Source organism: Protopterus annectens, chromosome 13.part0 (assembly GCF_019279795.1).
Source record: "Protopterus annectens isolate FY-2018-M chromosome 13.part0, PAN1.0, whole genome shotgun sequence".
NCBI lineage: Eukaryota > Metazoa > Chordata > Ceratodontiformes > Protopteridae > Protopterus > Protopterus annectens.
The window spans coordinates 25940847-25960827 of record NC_056747.1 but is presented as its reverse complement, the minus strand read 5'-3'; positions in this window follow the sequence as shown (position 1 = coordinate 25960827).

Sequence of the window (19981 nt, the reverse complement as noted above, 5' to 3'; positions counted from 1 at the left end):
AGAACTTTTTGCAGCTGGGACCTGCACACCCAGAAATGTGGAGAACACCTCCCACACCCTTAGAACTTACATATACAAAGTCTACTGTATCACCAACTTGAAGAAGGATAATTCTTTCAGAAGCAGGCACATGAATAGAACTAGCACCAGTGATTATTTGCTATGGAAAACAGTGATTGACATTACCACTCATTGTCTTTCTCTTCAGGCAACTAACACATGGTATTTTCAAGCACCTTGGATCTTTCATTTCTCAAACTTTCTTGGAAAGCATTATTGCTTCATTTTTTTGTTTATAAACGAGTATGATTTATTTAAAATTTTCTTTTTTTAATCATGGCATTCCTTTATAGATACAATACAATAACCCATTACATACTGAAAAAGACACTCCATACAACTAAGAAATGACAGTCATTATCTTGAATGATAACACAATATAAAATAAATTGGTGCATAACTCGTTCACATGTAAGGACCCCATGAGGAAAAGTTTATCCTCTAGTCATTCTCCAACTTGTACAAGACAATTAACCACCATTTATGCTAGCTATTTCTAATTCCCTCAGGTGACTGTACTTTGAATTTATAGCGAAACAGCTGAAATTTGAGAACCCATCCCTCTAACAGTGATTTTCAGTACTGAAAGAGAAGCACTAACACAAGGGCCTGCTATTGTCCTTATCCATGCACAGGCTGTGATATCCAGACTCGATAGATTGCTTGGTATACCCAGCACCCAAAATGTCACCTTATGATTATCTGCAATGCCTTCTCAAGGCTCATTACTTACCCTCAGCTATCTTATCATTGTGTTTCATTTTGACTGTGTTTTTGCAATGTTATAAGCCACACAATGACTCACCCTTCAAAAAGATGTAATAATAACAATAAAAAACTTAACCATTATTGCTTTTATAATATATATTATTCAAACAATTTTTTTGTATTTATATACTGATTACTTACTTTTAAATATCACGTTAAAGTTATGGGAAAGAGTAGTGGAAGCAAGGTTAAGAAGGGACGTGATGATTAGTGATCAGCAGTATGGTTTCATGCTGGGAAAGAGCACTACAGATGCGATCTTTGCTCTGAGAGTGTTGATGGAGAAGTACAGAGAATGTCAGAAGGAGTTGCATTGTGTTTTTGTAGACTTAGAGAAAGCATATGACAGGGTGCCTAGAGAGGAGTTGTGGTATTGTATGAGGAAGTCAGGAGTGTCCGAGAAGTATGTAAGACTGGTACAGGATATGTACGAGGGTAGTGTGACATCGGTGAGGTCTGCGGTGGGAGTGATGGATGCGTTTAAGGTGGAGATGGAGTTACATCAAGGATCAGCTCTGAGCCCTTTCTTATTTGCAATGGTGATGGACAGGTTGACAGACGAGATCAGACAGGAGTCCCCGTGGACTATGATGTTTGCAGATGACATTGTGATCTGTAGTGAGAGTAGGGAACAGGTGGAGGAGACCCTGGAGAGATGGAGATATGCTCTAGAGAGAAGAGGAATGAAGGTCAGCAGGACTAAGACAGAATATATGTGTGTGAATGAGAGGGAGGATAGAGGAATGGTGAGGATGCAGGGAGTAGAGGTGGCGAAGGTGGATCAGTTTAAATACTTGGGGTCAATAGTTCAGAGTAATGGTGAGTGTGGAAGAGAGGTGAAAAGAGAGTACAGGCAGGATGGAGTGGGTGGAGAAGAGTGTCAGGAGTGATTTGTGACAGATGAGTACCTGTAAGAATGAAAGGGAAGGTCTACAAGAGGGTAGTGAGACCAGCTATGTTATATGGGTTGGAGACAGTGGCATTGACAAAAAGGCAAGAGTTTGAGCTGGATGTGGCAGAGTTAAAGATGTTAAGATTTGCACTGGGTGTGACGAGGGTGGACAGGGTTAGGAATAAGTATATTAGAGGGTCAGCCCAGGTTGGAAGGTTTGGAGACAAAGCCAGAGAGGCAAGATTACATTGGTTTGGACATGTGCTGAGGAGGGATGCAGAGTATACTGGGAAAAAGATGCTAAGGATGAAGCTATCAGGTAACAGGAAAAGAGGAAGGCCTAAGATAAGGTTTATGGATGTGGTGAGAGAGGACATGCAGGTGGTTGATGTGACAGAGCAAGATGCAGAGGACAGGAAGAAATGGAAACAGGTGATCTGCTGTGGCGACCCCTAACGGGAACAGCTGAAAGAAGATGATGTTAAATTACAATGTGAATAAATGTTGGGAAACATTTTTGTATGCAACTTCAGTAATAATTCCATTTATTATTAAAAAAAGACTTTAGGCTGTTGTTTCTTTGTGATGATTGTATTTTCCATTGAGGAATGACAGTCAGTCTTTGTTCACGTCTTATCTCACACACCTAAGTAGAAGTGATGTTTATATCACAGGGGATTACACATTACCAACAGTTCAAAAAAATAAATGTGGGAAAACGAGGTATAGTAGTTCATGAAAAGAAGACAAAAGTAGCATTGAGAATGAAATTGCTACACCTAGTGACTACAGTGCCTTATGTGCAGAGAGACACAAAGTCATAAAATAACAGGATTTGTAGGCAGAAATAAGGCAATGTGGGAAAAGGATACCAAAACTGTTCCAATAGTAGTATGAGCAATAGGTCTCATAAAAAAAGAATTTACAGTGTTATTTAGATATTCTATCAATACATATAACTCCATACAAATTGCAGAAGTTGTCAGTTCTGGGCACAATTGTGGGTGCTGCAAAGACTACTTTTGGCTGCCATCAAAGATTGAAACAATACTAATTTCACAAAGTTTAATCATACTTTGACTTAGGAATGGGGTCCATTCTTGTCATGGTATTAGACACTGAAAGACTTGGAGAAACTAAACTGGACTAAATAGACATTTTATAAAACCTAAAAACACTCTATCATGCTCTCTTGCTTACACATTTATGGGTGTATGACAATTCCTCAAAAAGAGATTTAGTGAATGCAGCTTTATATGAAATCATAATCAAACCTGCTGCATTGAATGTACTCATCAACATTCCAATATTATGTTTTATATGAGGTGGGGCAAAGCCAACTAAAATTACTAAATCTGAGATGAATTATGTTTGGGGGAAAGCAAATTTACAGCTTGGGAGCACAAGGAAGAGAGCTGGTCATGAGTACAGAAGAGATGGATAGTGCTACCACTGAAGACTTGTTGTATGTGTTTACTTGTGATGGTGCTGGGGAGTGAGATTTAATGGAGTATTGGCTATTCTTGTGTTGAAACACAACAGACTCTTTCCAGCTATGTTGTCTCTCTCTGACTGCAGTGTACTTTAGTTTTGCAGGAAAGTCTGCACTATGCGCAGCTATCTCTGAATTACCATAGCAGCAAACGTAGCAATTATCTTGCTACAGTCAAGTGTTTTTTTTTGGGGGGGGGGGCATGTAACTAACTATAGTAAGCTGATTGCTACAAATGCAGCAATTGGCTTTCTATAGCAAAGTGCATTTTTTTTCTTTTTAGTGAAAAGCTGGGTAACATATATCTAACTTTACTGACTGCTACAAATGTAGCAATTGGCTTGCTTTAGTAAAGAGCTTTTATTCTTATGAATGGAAGAGCTATGGGTTGTGGCATGTATAATGTATCTGATGGTAGTAAGCTGATTTCTGTTCAGCAATGTTATTTTTATTTTTTGCTTTACAATGGAAGAGGTGGTGGTGGGTGGTTTTGACTGTAACAAACTGATCATTGATGGAAGTAAGGCACTAGACAGGGGACTGGCACTGGACACTACATGAACAAGTCACGTCTGTTTCATTTTAACCTCTGTTTCCCAAGTATGGCCATATAAGCCACTTATGCTATACAAATGATCTCAGAAAAAAGGAGCAAAACATGGTATGTCTACAGTAAGTGGGGCCTTGCTTTGTTGGTTTGAACGTACCAGTAAAGATTTAAAAAATTAAAAGGTTATTAGTACTTTGAAGCCATGTGTATGCCTTTAAAGGGTCAGCTGTGTATATTCTAAGGGCCTCTACCATAGGAGGTTTGAAGTATTACAAAGGAAAGAGTCTAGTTTGGCTGTGTCTTTTCTTGTAGTTTTTACCTTTTTATCTCAGGTGCAGTTTCTAGCAGTGCTCTTTAGGTTATGTCTTTGTAGTAACCACAGTAAACATAGAATTAGCTGAGCATTCTTCCACCTATTTGTCTTCTTCTCTTTTTGGCTGTGTTGTTAGGGGTCTCCTAAGTGGAACATAGGTCTGCAGAATGAGTGCAGTAGAATTTTATGGTGTCGAGTTGCCAGCCCGGTGTCCAACCTTCCTCAGAAGGCACACACATGCCCACACTCACATCTAGGGCCAGTTTGGAATGTCCAATCCATTTGTAGCATGTCTTGGGAATGTGTAAGGAAACTGGTGCACCGGGAGGAAACCCATGTGACACAGCAAGGACATGTAGACTCCACAAAGAAGGCATCCCAACCTAGAATAGAATGAGAGAACCTCTTGCTGTGAGGCGACAATGCTAAAAGCTGCACCACTGTGCTGCCCAATTCTTCCACCTATTGAAATACATATTTCACTGACCAATTTTATTTTGATATATTTTCTGTCTTTTTATGTTTTCAGAATACATCTGTCTTTTTTTTTTTGGAATACTTATGATCAACAAACTGTAAAGAAAATGTATATGTGATAGGGTTACCTTCATTACATTGACAGACCATTTAATTGAAACCCATTTCACTGACAGACCATTTCACTGACAACTAGTACTTGCAGGAATTTAAGGCAAATGACAGGGATTTGTCCCCTTCCCCAGTGTAGTGTGACCCTGGAGTTAGTATATATAGTTGGGTGGGTGGGGAGCACAGCCTCCCACATTGTGGGGTGTGGGAGGTGAAGCCCCTGACCTATTTTGGTTTAAATTCTGTACTTTTTGTGTTATATTCTTCTTTTAAACCAAAATAGGTAGGGGGCTGTACCCCCACACCCCCCAATATGGGGGTCTTTGCCCCCACTCCCCCTTAACTATATATACTAACTCCAGGGTCGCACTACACTGGGGAAGGAGACAAATCCCTGCTATTTGCCTTAAATTCCTGCAAGTACAAGTTGTCAGTGTAATGATCTGTCAGTGAAATGGGTTTCAATGAAATGGTCTGCCGATGTTGTGAAGGTAACCTATGTGATACTGTCCGAACCTGTCCTAGAAGTATGAAACAGACCATACTCTGGTTTAGATTCATAGATAACTTTTATAATACACAAATTGCATTTGTGCCACAATTGTCTACTCACAGAATGGCACAGGCTCGTACAGATTCCTATTCACAAATCCTCCAATGAAGTAAGCACAAATGTGCAAGACTGGATATATGCAAATGATGAACTAACAACATGTAAATGAAGTTAGGAAAGGAAATTAGGTCCTAATGATATGAAATGCATACTAGGTGAATTTAGTAGAGATTCAAGGCATACATGAAGAACACTGTACACCAATATGCACCTGACAATAAAAGGGCAAAACACATCAAAATCGTAAAAACTACAGACAATGAGAGCATGTGGAGCAGCAAAAGAAGTCAAGCAGCAGCATATCATAGTTTTTAACATGCCTTTACCCTTTGGGATGCATAAAATGGTATTTAGCAACAATGGAAAAATGACAGTCAGCAAGTGACATATCATAATTTCACCAATCAAGAAATTGCTGAATGTTTTAGAGTTGATAGAGCCATTGTATGGGCCTTGTTTTACATGTGTCACTCACAGATGGAGCTGATAGAGATGCATGGTCTTCTCATATCTGAGGAGACCAAGATATGTATATCTTTTTCTATTCCACAGAGGCACTTCAGAGATAACTGTGGAAACACTGGATGTTTTCAAGATACCTGCCTCTAGCATACTCAGCAAGTTCCTCGTTATAATGCTTGTACATGTGGTTAAGCATATATAGTGTATCTTAAACTAAACAGGAGAGAAATAATACCCTGTGTGCCATCCATCTCTTGTCTTGCCTCCTTGAGATTTTGAATGAGATTGGTTGGACACATGTAGCAATAAAGGCCTCACCTGGCACACAGTTACAAAGGTTTATTAACAACAAAGGCTACCATTCTATAAAATATTCAGTGACACAGGTGGGTTCATATCCTGTTTGTATGCACAGCATCCAAGCAGATCACATGATTCACATTTAAGGCACACATCTCAGTTCTGACACTTCTTTTATAGTAAAATTCCACTAAGCCATTTAGTTGGTAATAGCAACTGCTGTGGTAATGTTAACTTATAGAGTAACATTTATGGTGTGTGTGCAGCTATATTACCACCCCCCCTCCAAAAAATGTGTACTGTGTTGCACATTATGCTGGATAGCCAATGGAGTCCTGGCTTATGACACTCATATGGAGCCAAGTGTAGGTAAATATTAGTATAATACTATACATGCACAAATTTGCAGTAGAGCATATGTCTGGGCTGCTTAAATCCCACTTTTGCTACTTCAACATGCCTGGAGGGGACCACAGTATCACTCTACCACAGGTTGCAAGATATGCTTAGCTTGTTGTATGATCCATAATATGCTGGGGAGGAGGCAGTCTGTGGCACACCAGGATACTGGTACAATTGAACTATGCACATACACACATGGCAACAGGGAAGGTGCATCATCACCATCATCTAGTGAAAGTGTTGCGAAACAACAGCATCCAGAAGCCATACCACCACCCTCAGAAAGAGATGGGTGCAGTACATGGTAGTGCAGGTGAAGCAGTGACATCTAGTCCATATTTAGAGGGCGCTGATGAGCACACAGTGGCAGTGCAATGTGATACAGAACAAACATGATATTTGTAATGTTAACATCAGGCTATTCTGGTCTGTGCATGGTCAGGCCACACTGTGCATCACACATTCCTATACTGAAGAAGCAGGAGGAAGGGTGAAGTGGATCACAGTCATCATCATGAATACAGGTGGCTAGGAATACAGTGACTCATCTGTCTGCATACACTAAGTGGGGACATTTCATAGTAGATAGACAAGTTGGGTGTTGAGGCAACATGTACACTGTTTCACAGACAATGTCCTACTTTGACTGGGAGAGGCACTGGTATTTGTCCATTCCTTGAAGAAGAAAAAGGAATCTTGAATATAGTGAGTACTTTGTGTACTACATAATCCCCTCCTGCGATGAAGATGACACTACTTGACCCATGGGTATTATGCTGACTTGTTGCACTATCACTTTGGGTTCCCATAACAGAAATGGTGTATCATTGCAGAACTGTGACCTGGATGGAGTCTAATGATGAGATGGCCTGACAGTGGATGACAATTGTCATGGCAGACTACAATGAGGGGTGACAGAGTATACTATATGACCAGGCATAGGTGAAGTCTGAGTACCCTCTGTACATGACCATACCTTTATGTACCTTATCATAACATGGAAAACACTGCCAGTGTGGGCAGCATAGCTCGAAACTTCATAGTACAAAAAATCTGGACAAAGCAAAAATAATGGGGGGACAAAGCCTCAAAAATAGGGATGATTTTTAAATACTGTTCTTATAAACTTAGAAAGTTGTTAAAATAAAAGGTCTTGTGCTACCACGCATATTCTGGAGGATATGTCTTAAACTGAAATGGCTGTCATTTTTAGTGAATTCACTCCTCACTGATTTGTCACAAAAATCCAGAAAATCACAAATTTTATGAGGAACAGACCAAAAATATAAGGCAAAAATGTGGATATTCTGTGAAAATCTGGAGAGTTGAGATGTATGGTGGGAAGTGATGGTGGCACTGCCAATCCTCTACACAGAAGCAATGATTGTCACTGTGTCTGCCAATGTAGACCTCATAAAGTCAGTAACAACTGTGAAAATGGACTCCATGTGCCAACATAACCTTGTTCTGCCTGCTTTTGTGTTATTCATATGCAAAATATAGCAGCTAAAAACACCATGGGAATGTAAGGTTACGCTTCTTAAGAGCCTCACAGATTAATAGCTTAATAAGTACCAATGAGCCTATAAATCTATAAACTGTGTCATCACAGATGCCATACATTACAGAAATCAGCTGTATGATGGTCCGGGTTGCAGCAGATTGTGCTTGGATGATATTGCAACATACCTGTTTATTAATTCCAAATTGCATCCACATGCCAAGGTCCAAATGTGAAACATAACAGCATCAGACCCACCTGCAAGGCTGCAAAAATAGTTGGTATGTCAACCTCAAGTGCAGTGGATTCATCCACTACAGCAGCCATGGGGAGCATCAAAGGTGGGTGGAACCATGGGGGACCCCACCAGTAGTGAGGATAGGGAGTGTTCAGACTGTGAAGGCTCAAGGACATATGTGGGTGAGGCTTCACTATCAGCATGTACTGTGAGTAGATGCACATCTAAGATGAAAGGAAACAGTGCCATTGTGTCACTGAACTTTGACTTGGGTACTTTTTCTTCATCTTTATCATCATCAGCCCCTGCAGACATGTCAAATATCAGCATATTACCTCTCCACAGTCTCTACAGGTGTCAGTGTAGTCGAGGTCTGTCCTGTGAATACACATCAAAGATATAGCAGAGTGAGCATGAGCATCTGATCCAAAACTGTGTCCCTGTGGCATGCACACTAAAGGTGTCCTTGCAAGATGTATCCCATAATCCTAACCTACATCTGCTTTCACCCTGAAATGTCTGGATACATGATGTTGTTGTAACAACACATAGGCATCATGTATGCTTTGGTCATTATACAATTTCTGCTGAGCATGGTTACTAACCTGAACCATAATCCACAGAGACACATGGGTGCTGGCCCATCTTCAAGCCAGTATTCACTGCTCCAAGGGATGATCCTAGAACTATTGTCCCCATGCAGTGACACAAAAATTCCTTCTGTCTATTTCAGCTTGTTCCTCATACGTGGTCCTCCTATAGAACATGAATAAAAGTGAACAAAGTAATCCAAAACTGGTTAAACTGTTTATTCCAAATTAAATGTCAAACTAAGCGCTTTCACCCATCTATTCCGTGGGTTTCGTCAGAGATGAAAATACACCATTACTGTTCTCAATAAATACACATACCATTAACCTGTGTCCAATCACATAACTGCTTCAATTACTTTTAAAATTCTTAGCAATCAATTCATAAAGTTACATAACATACAACACCTCATTTCATTATATAAAATTCATTATAAATATTTTGCAAAAAATACAAATAACCCTATATCAAATTATAAATATGTTACAAAATCTACAATTTTTTATTATATTTAAAATATTTAAAATATTTATATATTTTATGAAACATTTTTGTAATACAAATGTAGATGAATTATGAACATTAAGATTTATTTATAATTTGATATAGGGTTATTTGTATTTTTTGCAAAGTATTTTTTTTAGGTTTTGAATAGTTAATTATGTAAGGGTCACTTACATGTGTTATCAAACAACAGTTTTTAGTATTTATAATGAATTTTATATAATGAAATGAGGCGTTGTATGTTATGTAACTTTATGAATTGATTGCTAAGAATTTTAAAAGTAATTGAAGCAGTTATGTGATTGGACACAGGTTAATGGTATGTGTATTTATTGAGAACAGTAATGGTGTATTTTCATCTCTGACGAAACCCAAGGAATAGCTGGGTGAAAGCGCTTAGTTTGACATTTAATTTGGAATAAACAGTTTAACCGGTTTTGGATTACTTTGTTCACTTTTATTCTTGTTTTGAGTTAATTCCTTTCGTGAATACTCCTATAGAACATACTTTTGCTTTAAATTGGTATAGCATGCTAATAGTGAGGCATGCTTATGACACTGCTACAATGTGTGACTGTGGTTTCCCTATGGCATTCATGCCATGGATCATTGTCTGCTATACTTGGTCCCATAAAGTTTAGTCAGTACCCCATAACCCTAGTATGTGCTGTCCTTGTGTCCTATGTGCCTGTGTCATCTCGTCCTCTGGACATACAAATACCTTTGACCACATGACACATATGTATAGACTGGACACCACAGGGAGTGAAAATAAGAACCCACAGACAAAGGGGTAAAAATAGCTGTTCAGATCCTTCTTATGATGATGGAGCCTTTTAATGCCCTTTCCGGGTGTGGCAGCAGACAGCACACTGCTTCTCCTACCCTACCACAGCTCCTGATAGTCTATCGCCAAAATGTAAAGAATGATGAGCAAATGAGCAAATCATCATATCTTTACTAACAACTTTAAGCAGGACAATAAGACCATGCTTAAAACTGTTATTTCATGCTCACAAAAATTCTGTTGGTGAATTAATATGATTCAGTATTATTTAGCAGGCATATTTGTTAAAGAAATTCTCAACAATGAAACTGGGATGCACCTTTTCAATGTGGAACAGTGTGGAACATTTTATGATTGAAAGTGAGGAATTCTCCTTATAGTTAGCTACATTGGAGAGGTATATCCCACTCTATCTGCAGCTATACATACTGTCTTCCTTTTCTGTCATTCTCCATACCATGAGCATTGTCCAACCCTTCCCATCACTATTTGTCTGCTTTCTGTTTCTCTAATCTGCCGCATGTCTCCTTAGCTTAGTGTTACTTTTCCACTCCTGTTTGTCTGTGCTGCTCTGTCAGTTTGTCCCCCAACAACATCCCTACCCCCAGTCTTAACCTGCCTTATCTTTCAACCTCCCCCCTTTCATTCACTCCATATGAAGATAGAATGGAACCCCATCTCCCAAAAATGTTACCCTCCTCCTCATCCTGTATACCACTATATGTTCTTCTCTTGTGTGACCCTCTACTTCTCTGTGACCTCTATGGTAAGACTTTCTAGGCTTGTGAGTGATGATGTCACTTGTATTAAAGAGGTATACACCCTCATTGGTTTCTTTTTAGATAGGGGTTATCCCTTAAAGATATTGTTAAAAATCAGGAATGAGGTCTTGGAGAAGAGACGGAGTATATACAAACCCATCTTAAGGGGTAATGACAATGATATATTTCAAAAGACCAATACCTTAGAAGGCAGGGCACTAGTATTGAAATGCAATAGTCAAACTAGTGGTGTTGTTGAATTAGTGAAAAAAACATGGGATACAGTATTTAATGAAACCATGAAAAATGATTTGGGTAATTTCCCCAAAATAGTATATTCTAGGGGGAAAAAATATCAAAGAAATTTTGGAGGGAAACAGAATCATTTACAAGTGTTCCAGAATGTACAATTGTGGAACCTGTAAATTTTGTAGGTACATTAATGAAGGACCTTATGTGTTGGTGTCCAGTTATATTAAGACACTGGGGTGCCCTGGTAGGTGTAGTTGTAACAGACAAAAGTTGCTATATATTGCCACTTGTGTTAGCTGCAATGCATTCTTCGTGGGCAAAACTGTCTGTAGGTTAAAATACAGGATTGCAGAGCACCAGAGGGCAATAAAAAAAAGGACACACACAATGCACTATATATGCCTAGCATACATTGTGTTGATTTTAAGAAATGTATTTGTTCGTCATTGATAGGGTGACATACCTTAAGAGGGGTGGGGATGAAAGGTTGAAGGTAGAATTATTAGAATACAAATGGCAAATAATTCTTGATGCAACAACCCCACCGGGTTTGAATGAATACATTTCTTTAAAACCCATTTTAAAAGACAGGGCTAATAGGATATAGTGTAAATAGTGGCTTATGTAGTTATTTTTATATCCCAACATGTATTATTTTTATTTTTATTTATTCATTTTTTAAGTGTTTGTTTCAAAGGATGTTCAAACATAAATGTATATATTGTGGATATGACATTTTTTATAACACCAGATTTGAGCAATACTGTTCCATTGTGCGTGGACAAATTCTATGTTTAAAATTTACTTAACCAATTATTTATTTAAATTAATGCACATTTTTTATTAGTTGGTCAGGTGATTGACTGTGTATTTAATGTATGGCATGGTTGTTGTTCACTTACTCTGATGATGCCATGTGTAATGGTGAAAGCGCTTAGCAAGTGAATTTGTATATATTTTGGATTAAACTCTCTGTCTTGTGCTTTGGACGTGGTTCATTTTTGCCATTTAGGAATTATTAATAATGACCTGAGAACACTTCAGCAAGAACTTACAGTACCATTATATCAATTATTTGCTAGGTCATATAAATATGAGGAGATCCCTCAAGACAGGAGGCATGCACTTATTAAACCTGTTTTAAGGGGCAGGGGAATAGGACAAACCCAGAGTCATGCAGACCTTTAAGTCTACTTTCATGTGGGAAAATAATGGAGAGGGTTATTTTGGATAAGTTATTGTCAAACTTGAAAGATGTGGGACTTTAAATCATATATCAGCATTCATAATTTGAAAACAAATCTATTACCACCTGTGACATGGTGTTCTATGACAATATAATAAGAGCTATGAATGAAAAATTATGCTGTGATATAATTAGTATAGATTTAACTTCATCATTTGACAGGGCCATACACAAACACTGATCAATAAATTAGAACAACTGGGTATTGATGCACTCTTGATAAGATGGATGCTTGCATGGCTTACAAATAGGATATAGCAAGTATCATACAGCAATTGGTAGGAAAAGTACTTGCACAAGAAAAACTGTCAAAAGCTTCAAATGCAAACGTATGTTTATAATACAACAGATTCATGAAAAACATTATATAGCCAAAGAAACCTTGGGCCATTTGGAAAAAAGAAGTGACTGAAGTAGTGCAAAAATGCAAAAAATAAAATCAAAAGATTTTTGAAAGGTATAAAAAGAAAACATGGACATGGGAAAGAAAGAGAGATCTGATATGGTACAATATTTATGCAAAGAAAAAAGCCAAAACGCAGCTCCAAAGATATTTGAAGACTAATATAGGCAAAAGCACCCAGATATGGAAAACTTCACAATACAAATAAGATCACAAAGGGGGCATATAGAACAGAAGATTAGTAACATAGAAGTTAAACAAATAGAAACTGAAGTTATGGAATAACTGTGAAGAAAAGAATTTAGTGTAGAAAAGTCTAACACAGGTTATGTCACAGCATGATGGAACAATGAATCCTCAAGTAAGGAGAAACAGGAGGAGCAGGAGACATCTAAAGAAGAAAAAATATGACATGGGAAAGAAAAAGAGATTTAACAATTTGCAATATATAGTGCAAAGGAGAAAACAAAACTAATCAATACAAAAAAGCAGCACCAAAGATATTTGAAGAGAAATACAGGAAAAGGTATCCAGATATGGAAAATATTACAATACAAAATACAAAAGCAATGAGGGAAAGTAAAAAAGAAGATTAGTAATGGAGAAGTTAAAGAAATAAAAACAAAAGTTATGGATTTTCTCGGTCCCCTTCAATAAACACATCACACCGAATGACATTTGACGACCTTTATTAAAAATTCCATAACAGTTTTGATCACCATTTATTAATTACAACTGTACAGAGTAGATTTGATTCTAAACGCTGCATAAATATTCTTGTAATGTTAATCACAACAGCGTACCTGCTCAGCCTGCCCCAGTAAGCAGCGTCCATACCTTTCTCCTTACTTTACTTATGAAGCAGCATCCAAGACTCACTTCATATCATACCAGCACATCCACTTCAACCGAATACAGTCCTTTTCATTCCACTTCCATCCAACTGACCACTGTTTCCTCTGTTAACTGCACTCTGACCGCATTGCACCACTCAGGTAACCATGACCTGTTCTTCGACCAATATAGTCAAAAACAGGAACCACCACCCTGCCAGTTCCATCACCTTCCATTCGACTTCCTTCAGGCCCCAACTACTGCGACCTGCAAAAGAAAAACAATGTAAATTCTTTGCATATACCAATCAAACTTTCTCAATGACATTAAGCAAAGTCAAAGCACATCCCACCCTTAAACTACCCCTACTGAAATGCCCTAGCTCCCCACCTCAACCTAACCACCCTACCAACTATCCCACTGTTTACTGAAGCCCCTGTTAACAGGGGCTGTTTATATCACAGATGCCATGTGCATTGGAAGAAAACCAATATTAATGTCCTGTCTTGACATGTCACTCTAACCATTTAAGTATGTACAACAGCAACTTATGTGAACTGTAGTAGTCCCCAATCCCTCCAACTAAATGAATGACCTAAAATGTGCACATAGCCGCAGGACTCCCAGCCACGAAAAGACCACTATCTTTCCCCTCTCACCCAGACTCCGAGCGCACTAGCCTAGTCATAATAGTATATGTGATCACTAACCATCACCCCTTGCTCATTGTTTACTGCTGTAAGTATGCCCATCCCTTGCCCGAATGGTATATTTCCATGATAATATGCCAACTTGCCCAGTATTCTGAAACCCCCCCCACCCCATTGCCAATAATGCGGTGAGACATTCAAGCCTGATGCTCCAAGCCCAAGATCTACAAAACAAAGCATTGCCTTGCTGCTGCAGGGAAGGAAAACCCCACAGACAAATCCATATTCCGCTGCACTGACGGAAACTGACCTTTTCATATTGCTCCATCCCCTGACATTCCTACAACCTCCTCTCTCACTTGTTGATTTCACGCTCCTTCATGCCCCCAGCTACTGTACTCCTATCTGGGGCCTCAGTGTGATCTGCAAAAGAGAACACGAATTCCACCACACACACATAAAGAAAACTTCTTAATGACCTTATGCACCATCAAGAGCATAGTTCTTTCATGAACTGTCTAAATGCACCCACAAATATAGAGAGTGAAACCCTGGTGAAAATAAAATGATAAAAACAGTAGATACTGCCGTCCAAAGGTCTACTTCTAAAAGTATCCAACCAAATATCCAATAAGAGAGAAGAAGACCACCATGAAATAAAACAGGAACTATAGTTTAATATAAATGTAGAAAAACAAGCTGAAAATAAAATGACAACACAATTCTCCATAAAGTTTCACATACATCCCCATTAAAGCTACAACTGATGATGTGAAATAAACAGAATCATTCCCTTAAAAAGCCTATTTACAATAAATATCACCCTTTAACCATCCTATGATCTTCTTTGATAAAGTTATTAACCCATCATCAAGGCAAACAATAAACAGACCATAGTTGTGTTGACACAGCCGATTACAAGAACCCGAGCCATCAGTGCTCTCCTCAACACTCCCCCCCCACTGGAAACCCCTAATTCCCCATACACAATCTACAGTCTTGACAAACTAAATCAAAACTTGTTAATGCCCTGCTTCCCACTCCTCAATCTGGTCTCCACCCCAGCAGCCATTACCTACCAATTAAAAGTGCATGCTAACCCGAAGTGAAAGTGTTGATAGACAACTGGTACTGAAAGGCTCTGCCCATACCCCATAAATTATTACGGACTTATGCCGCAAATGGCAGATCCCAAAAGATGTGTAGCCATTGAGCCATAAATTGCAGATCCCAAAAAATGATGTGTAGCCAGTGAGTGTCTCCTAAGCCTCATATGCAACCCCCTTACCACACCGCACTTATAGGGCCCTGTAAATGCACATGTAATACTAACCCAACCCGACACCCACTGTTGTATCAACAATTGAACATGAATCCCATTCCCCCCAACTCCCTCTGTTAAAATAGGATGCCTGTCAAATTGATACAGCATTACAAACTCCCATTTCAAACCTGTCTATACCACAAATGGGAATTGACAGGTTACAAGACCCCCACTCTTGCCCTAAAGCTCACTTAACTAATAATTAATCCAATCCCCTTCACCTGTTACCACTCTATCCCCACCTATGTTCAATTCCAAAATCCCCTTTATATAAACTAAGAGATATGCTCCACATCCACAAGTCTAACTCTTCTCATAGTAACAGAAGGCTTAAATCTCCTATATGATATTAACCCCCAACTGCTGAGGAGACAAGGTTGTCTCCCAAAGACTGCTCCATCTCAAAATAGACTCCCCAGACACTCATTGCCAGAAAATCACAATGTTATTAAAACAGCCCAAATTATGAGGCAAAAGTCTAGACCTTCTGGAAACTTCTGTATGGTTAAGAAACATGCTGAGAAGCCACATCCCCTTATGACAGCACTGTCACCAACAGTCAACCCAGATCATGATGAGCACAACCAGCAAAGAAACAAGTATAACCAAGCAGAACCCTATAGAAAACCCCTCCCCCTCACCATACTTAGCTACTAGGAACATGTACCAAAATACCACTTGGTGTGCAACCTTAAACATCTAAAATGAAAATGCTTTCCTCCTGGACTAGAAGCAATTGATAACAGATATAACGTGTGCTGCTTCAGTTGTAAAATAGTAGTACTATCAACCCAATATCATTTAAACCAGGAGTGCTATCCACCTTTGTCATCCCCCCCAGCATATTGGCTCACCCCTCCCAACACCCTATTTCACCATTTGCGAGAGAGAAAAAGTAGGTGCTCCTTGGCCAAAAAGGGGTTCACTGACTCAGAACTCTGGTGCAAACTAATGCATGACTGCATCTGTACTGCTAAAATGAACCTCCAGAAACTTTGTTTGTATGTATTTATATAAAATATAATTTTTAAAATATATAATATTATTGTGGCCACATTACCACAAACACCTTTGGAAAGCTAAGCCTCGTAATGGGAAACATCCATCTGCCACACATGCGCACCGTGCCCATTGCCACCATAACTGTAAGCCCGCAATAAGCTCCCCATGGTTTAGGTGAAAACACCCCATCAGCAATTCACCCAGTAAGGACAAGCATCACAGTTTCAGACTCCTTCCTCATCAGAAATGCAGAAAAAACGAACTCTGACATTACTGACACACATACACGGCTCTGTAGAGGCCCTCTCAAACATAGCAAACTATCCACCTTTGACTAGCCTCACCCCAGCCAGCAACTAGGACTAAGGAATGCCGTGAAAGCATACAGCATCCACCTTCCCAGAACAATGCGTGTCCAGCCTAACCGTTAGGGTGTTTGCGGCTTCACTACATAGCTAATGCCAGGATGCTAAGGGATAAATCACCACTGTCATCACCAACCACTGTGTCCACTAACTAAAAAAACCCTGATGGTGCAATCACAATGTGTGGAAATGAAGAGACCCTTCTTCTTTATATATATATATATATATATATATATATATATATATATATATATATATATATTTTTTTTTTTTTAATTTACGTAAGGCTGCAACAAAAGGCAAGCACTAGGCTGCAAGGTCCTGACATTCAGGCAAAACAATGAAACTTCACATAGGCAAGGCAGCCGAGCACAATGCATCTCACATGCCAAAAGGAACCATCCAGCTGGAGAGCCGACATCCTGCAAAACTGTTCGCAGCCCAACTGCAAACACTCACATGACCAAATCTCTCTTTCGCCTTCCCAAATTTTTTTTTTTTTAAACCAGTTCACCAACAGACAGAATAAATGCCCTTGAACGGGGCCCAAACAACCTAAACAAGAACTACCGTGTGGGCCAGGCAACCCCAAAACAAAACTACTCCGCTGAAGAAACAGAGGAAAGAAAAAAAAGGGGGGAGAAGGGAGAACCAAACTGACCAAGCCAAACACCACAAAGAGATGAAGACCCACCATTCACCCCAAGCTTCCCATCAGCAAACCCCAAAGATTGCTTTGGACCTTGCAATAAAACCCCAGCAGCAGCTTTACAAAACCCCCACTAATGCCATATTATGCAGAAACAAAACCTGAAATCCTCCGGAGAAATAGAACAAAGATCATGCTGCTCACTACCAGAACAAAGACCCCCCACACCTCTACCAGACCACCAACCAATGAATCTCTTTTCCCTTTCAACAGGCCAGGACAAAAGGCTCTGTAAAAACTCACCCTTCCACCGAATTAACAAATATCCTACTGGATATATTTTGGTTCCTTATTAAGCATTATTACTTTATAGCTGTGGTATGAGTGTTTGAATGCCAACTGTTTTAATTTCACAACCTCCTCAAAATGGTATTCCAACACACGTGGTAAACCTCATCACATCAACTCCCTAACAGCCTGCAAATCTGAAACCCATCCCACAAACAAAGGCCTCCATCACACACTCTTTCACACAGACAGTTATTAAGCCAAGACCTACCTGACCACCATTCCACTGTTAAAACACTCAAATGACAATGCTTCAACACTAACCAACTAGGAAAGCAGAAAAAAAACCTCAACCTTACCCACTTTTTTTCCCTGCACATATTACCAATCCGAGTATTACATGATCCCTCAACACCAACCAGGTCATCATGGACGTAACCTGCACTGTAGCAAGTACACACCAAAATGTGATTACTTACCCAGCTATACTTGTCTAAACCCCTTAAGCTCTGCCCCAACCCTTATCTCATTTCCTCCCAATCATCCCTCCCTCCATTTAACCCTTTCACCTCCCCAACCCACTTAAATCCCACTAATATATCCAAATAACCCATCTTGAAGATGTCCCAGGACAACTTGGTTTGTTGCCAAACCTCATTTACCTGCAAAGTGAAGGACTTAGTGTACAAAATTGAACTCTGGTAACATCACAGCAGGGTAGAACAATGAATACCCAAATTAAGGAGAGGCCGGTGGAGTGAGAAGCATCTTAGTTTCTATATGAATATACTTTTGAGCCTTCATAGGAAACTGTTGCAAAAGTTCTTGGAGATGCAAAGCAAGGGGAGGAACAGGAGACTGTGGCATCTCTGATGTAGTCAGTGCTGTAGAACGATAGGCCAGTGAAAAAGCAACAAATGACACAGGATAAAGTAGAAGAGAATATGTCACAGGAAGATATTCTGAAACTATTTGTAGAATGCCCAAAGGAAATGGAGAATAAAGAATGTACCCTCAGTTTAGAAGAACATGATCAAAGGGAAGAGTGCTTGATTTAATAGAGATAGACAGACATAGTAAGATCAATGAGAGAAATAGACTACAGAAAGGTAATAAGTCACAAAATAGAAGTTTGATAAAACAAATGAACACAGTAATTAGGACTGTTCATAGAAATGTGTGAGATTTAACAGAAGTAAATAGGATATATTACTGTGCAGCTAAATTAATAACAAGTCCTACCACAAAAACACAGGTCAGTAAGGGAAAAGAAGGCAAGACATTAAATGCCATCATGGAAGTATCAAATAGAGAAAACTATAAAGCAATTACGACAAGAAGTGTCACTGTTAGAAGACTACAGAAGAGGGAAAAGATTAACAAAAATACAGACATGATAAATGCAATGTTCAGTATCAGAATAGATCAGGATCTATCTTACATTATTGTAAATAATAAACTAAAGATATCAGCACCGTCAGGAAAAACTTAGAAGATGTGCAGTTAAAATGCAAAATAAGAAATTCATTGATGACTCAAAAAATGTTTTATGGAGAATTGGAAAACAAGGTAAAAGGGATAGAAGCACCACAAAAAAATTGACATATTTGGAGAAATATCAATGAAGATCCTTTGGAACATAACAAAGATTCTTTTGATTTCAATTCACCTCTCTTTGACCATGCTTTCACTGAATCCTGATCAACATGAGGTTGTTCCAGGAGATCTCTGCACCTGAACACGTATTTATGCCATTTTCCATGCCTTTCCTTCTCATCTGACCCTTGTTATATTATTTATTTTGCTTTTTTTTTTGCTCATTCAGTTGTTTTCTGATTTTTTTTTTGTATGCTTCTGGTTTGATTTCCTTTCCCACTTAACACTGAAATGCTTTCGCTAAACTAAGCAGAGAAGTCATCATAGACTTCCTCTCCTCATGTTTTAAAATGTTCACTCTGGATCTGACGAGATCAGTAGATATGTATGCAGTTCCATGACTGCAGATCTATACAAGTAATCAATTTTGAGAATGCAAATACCTAATTCAGAACAAGGAATATATAATCATAGTATACACATATTTTTTATATATCATTTAATAAGCTTGAAGCATTTTTCTTATTTTCCAATCTAACTGATCCAATAC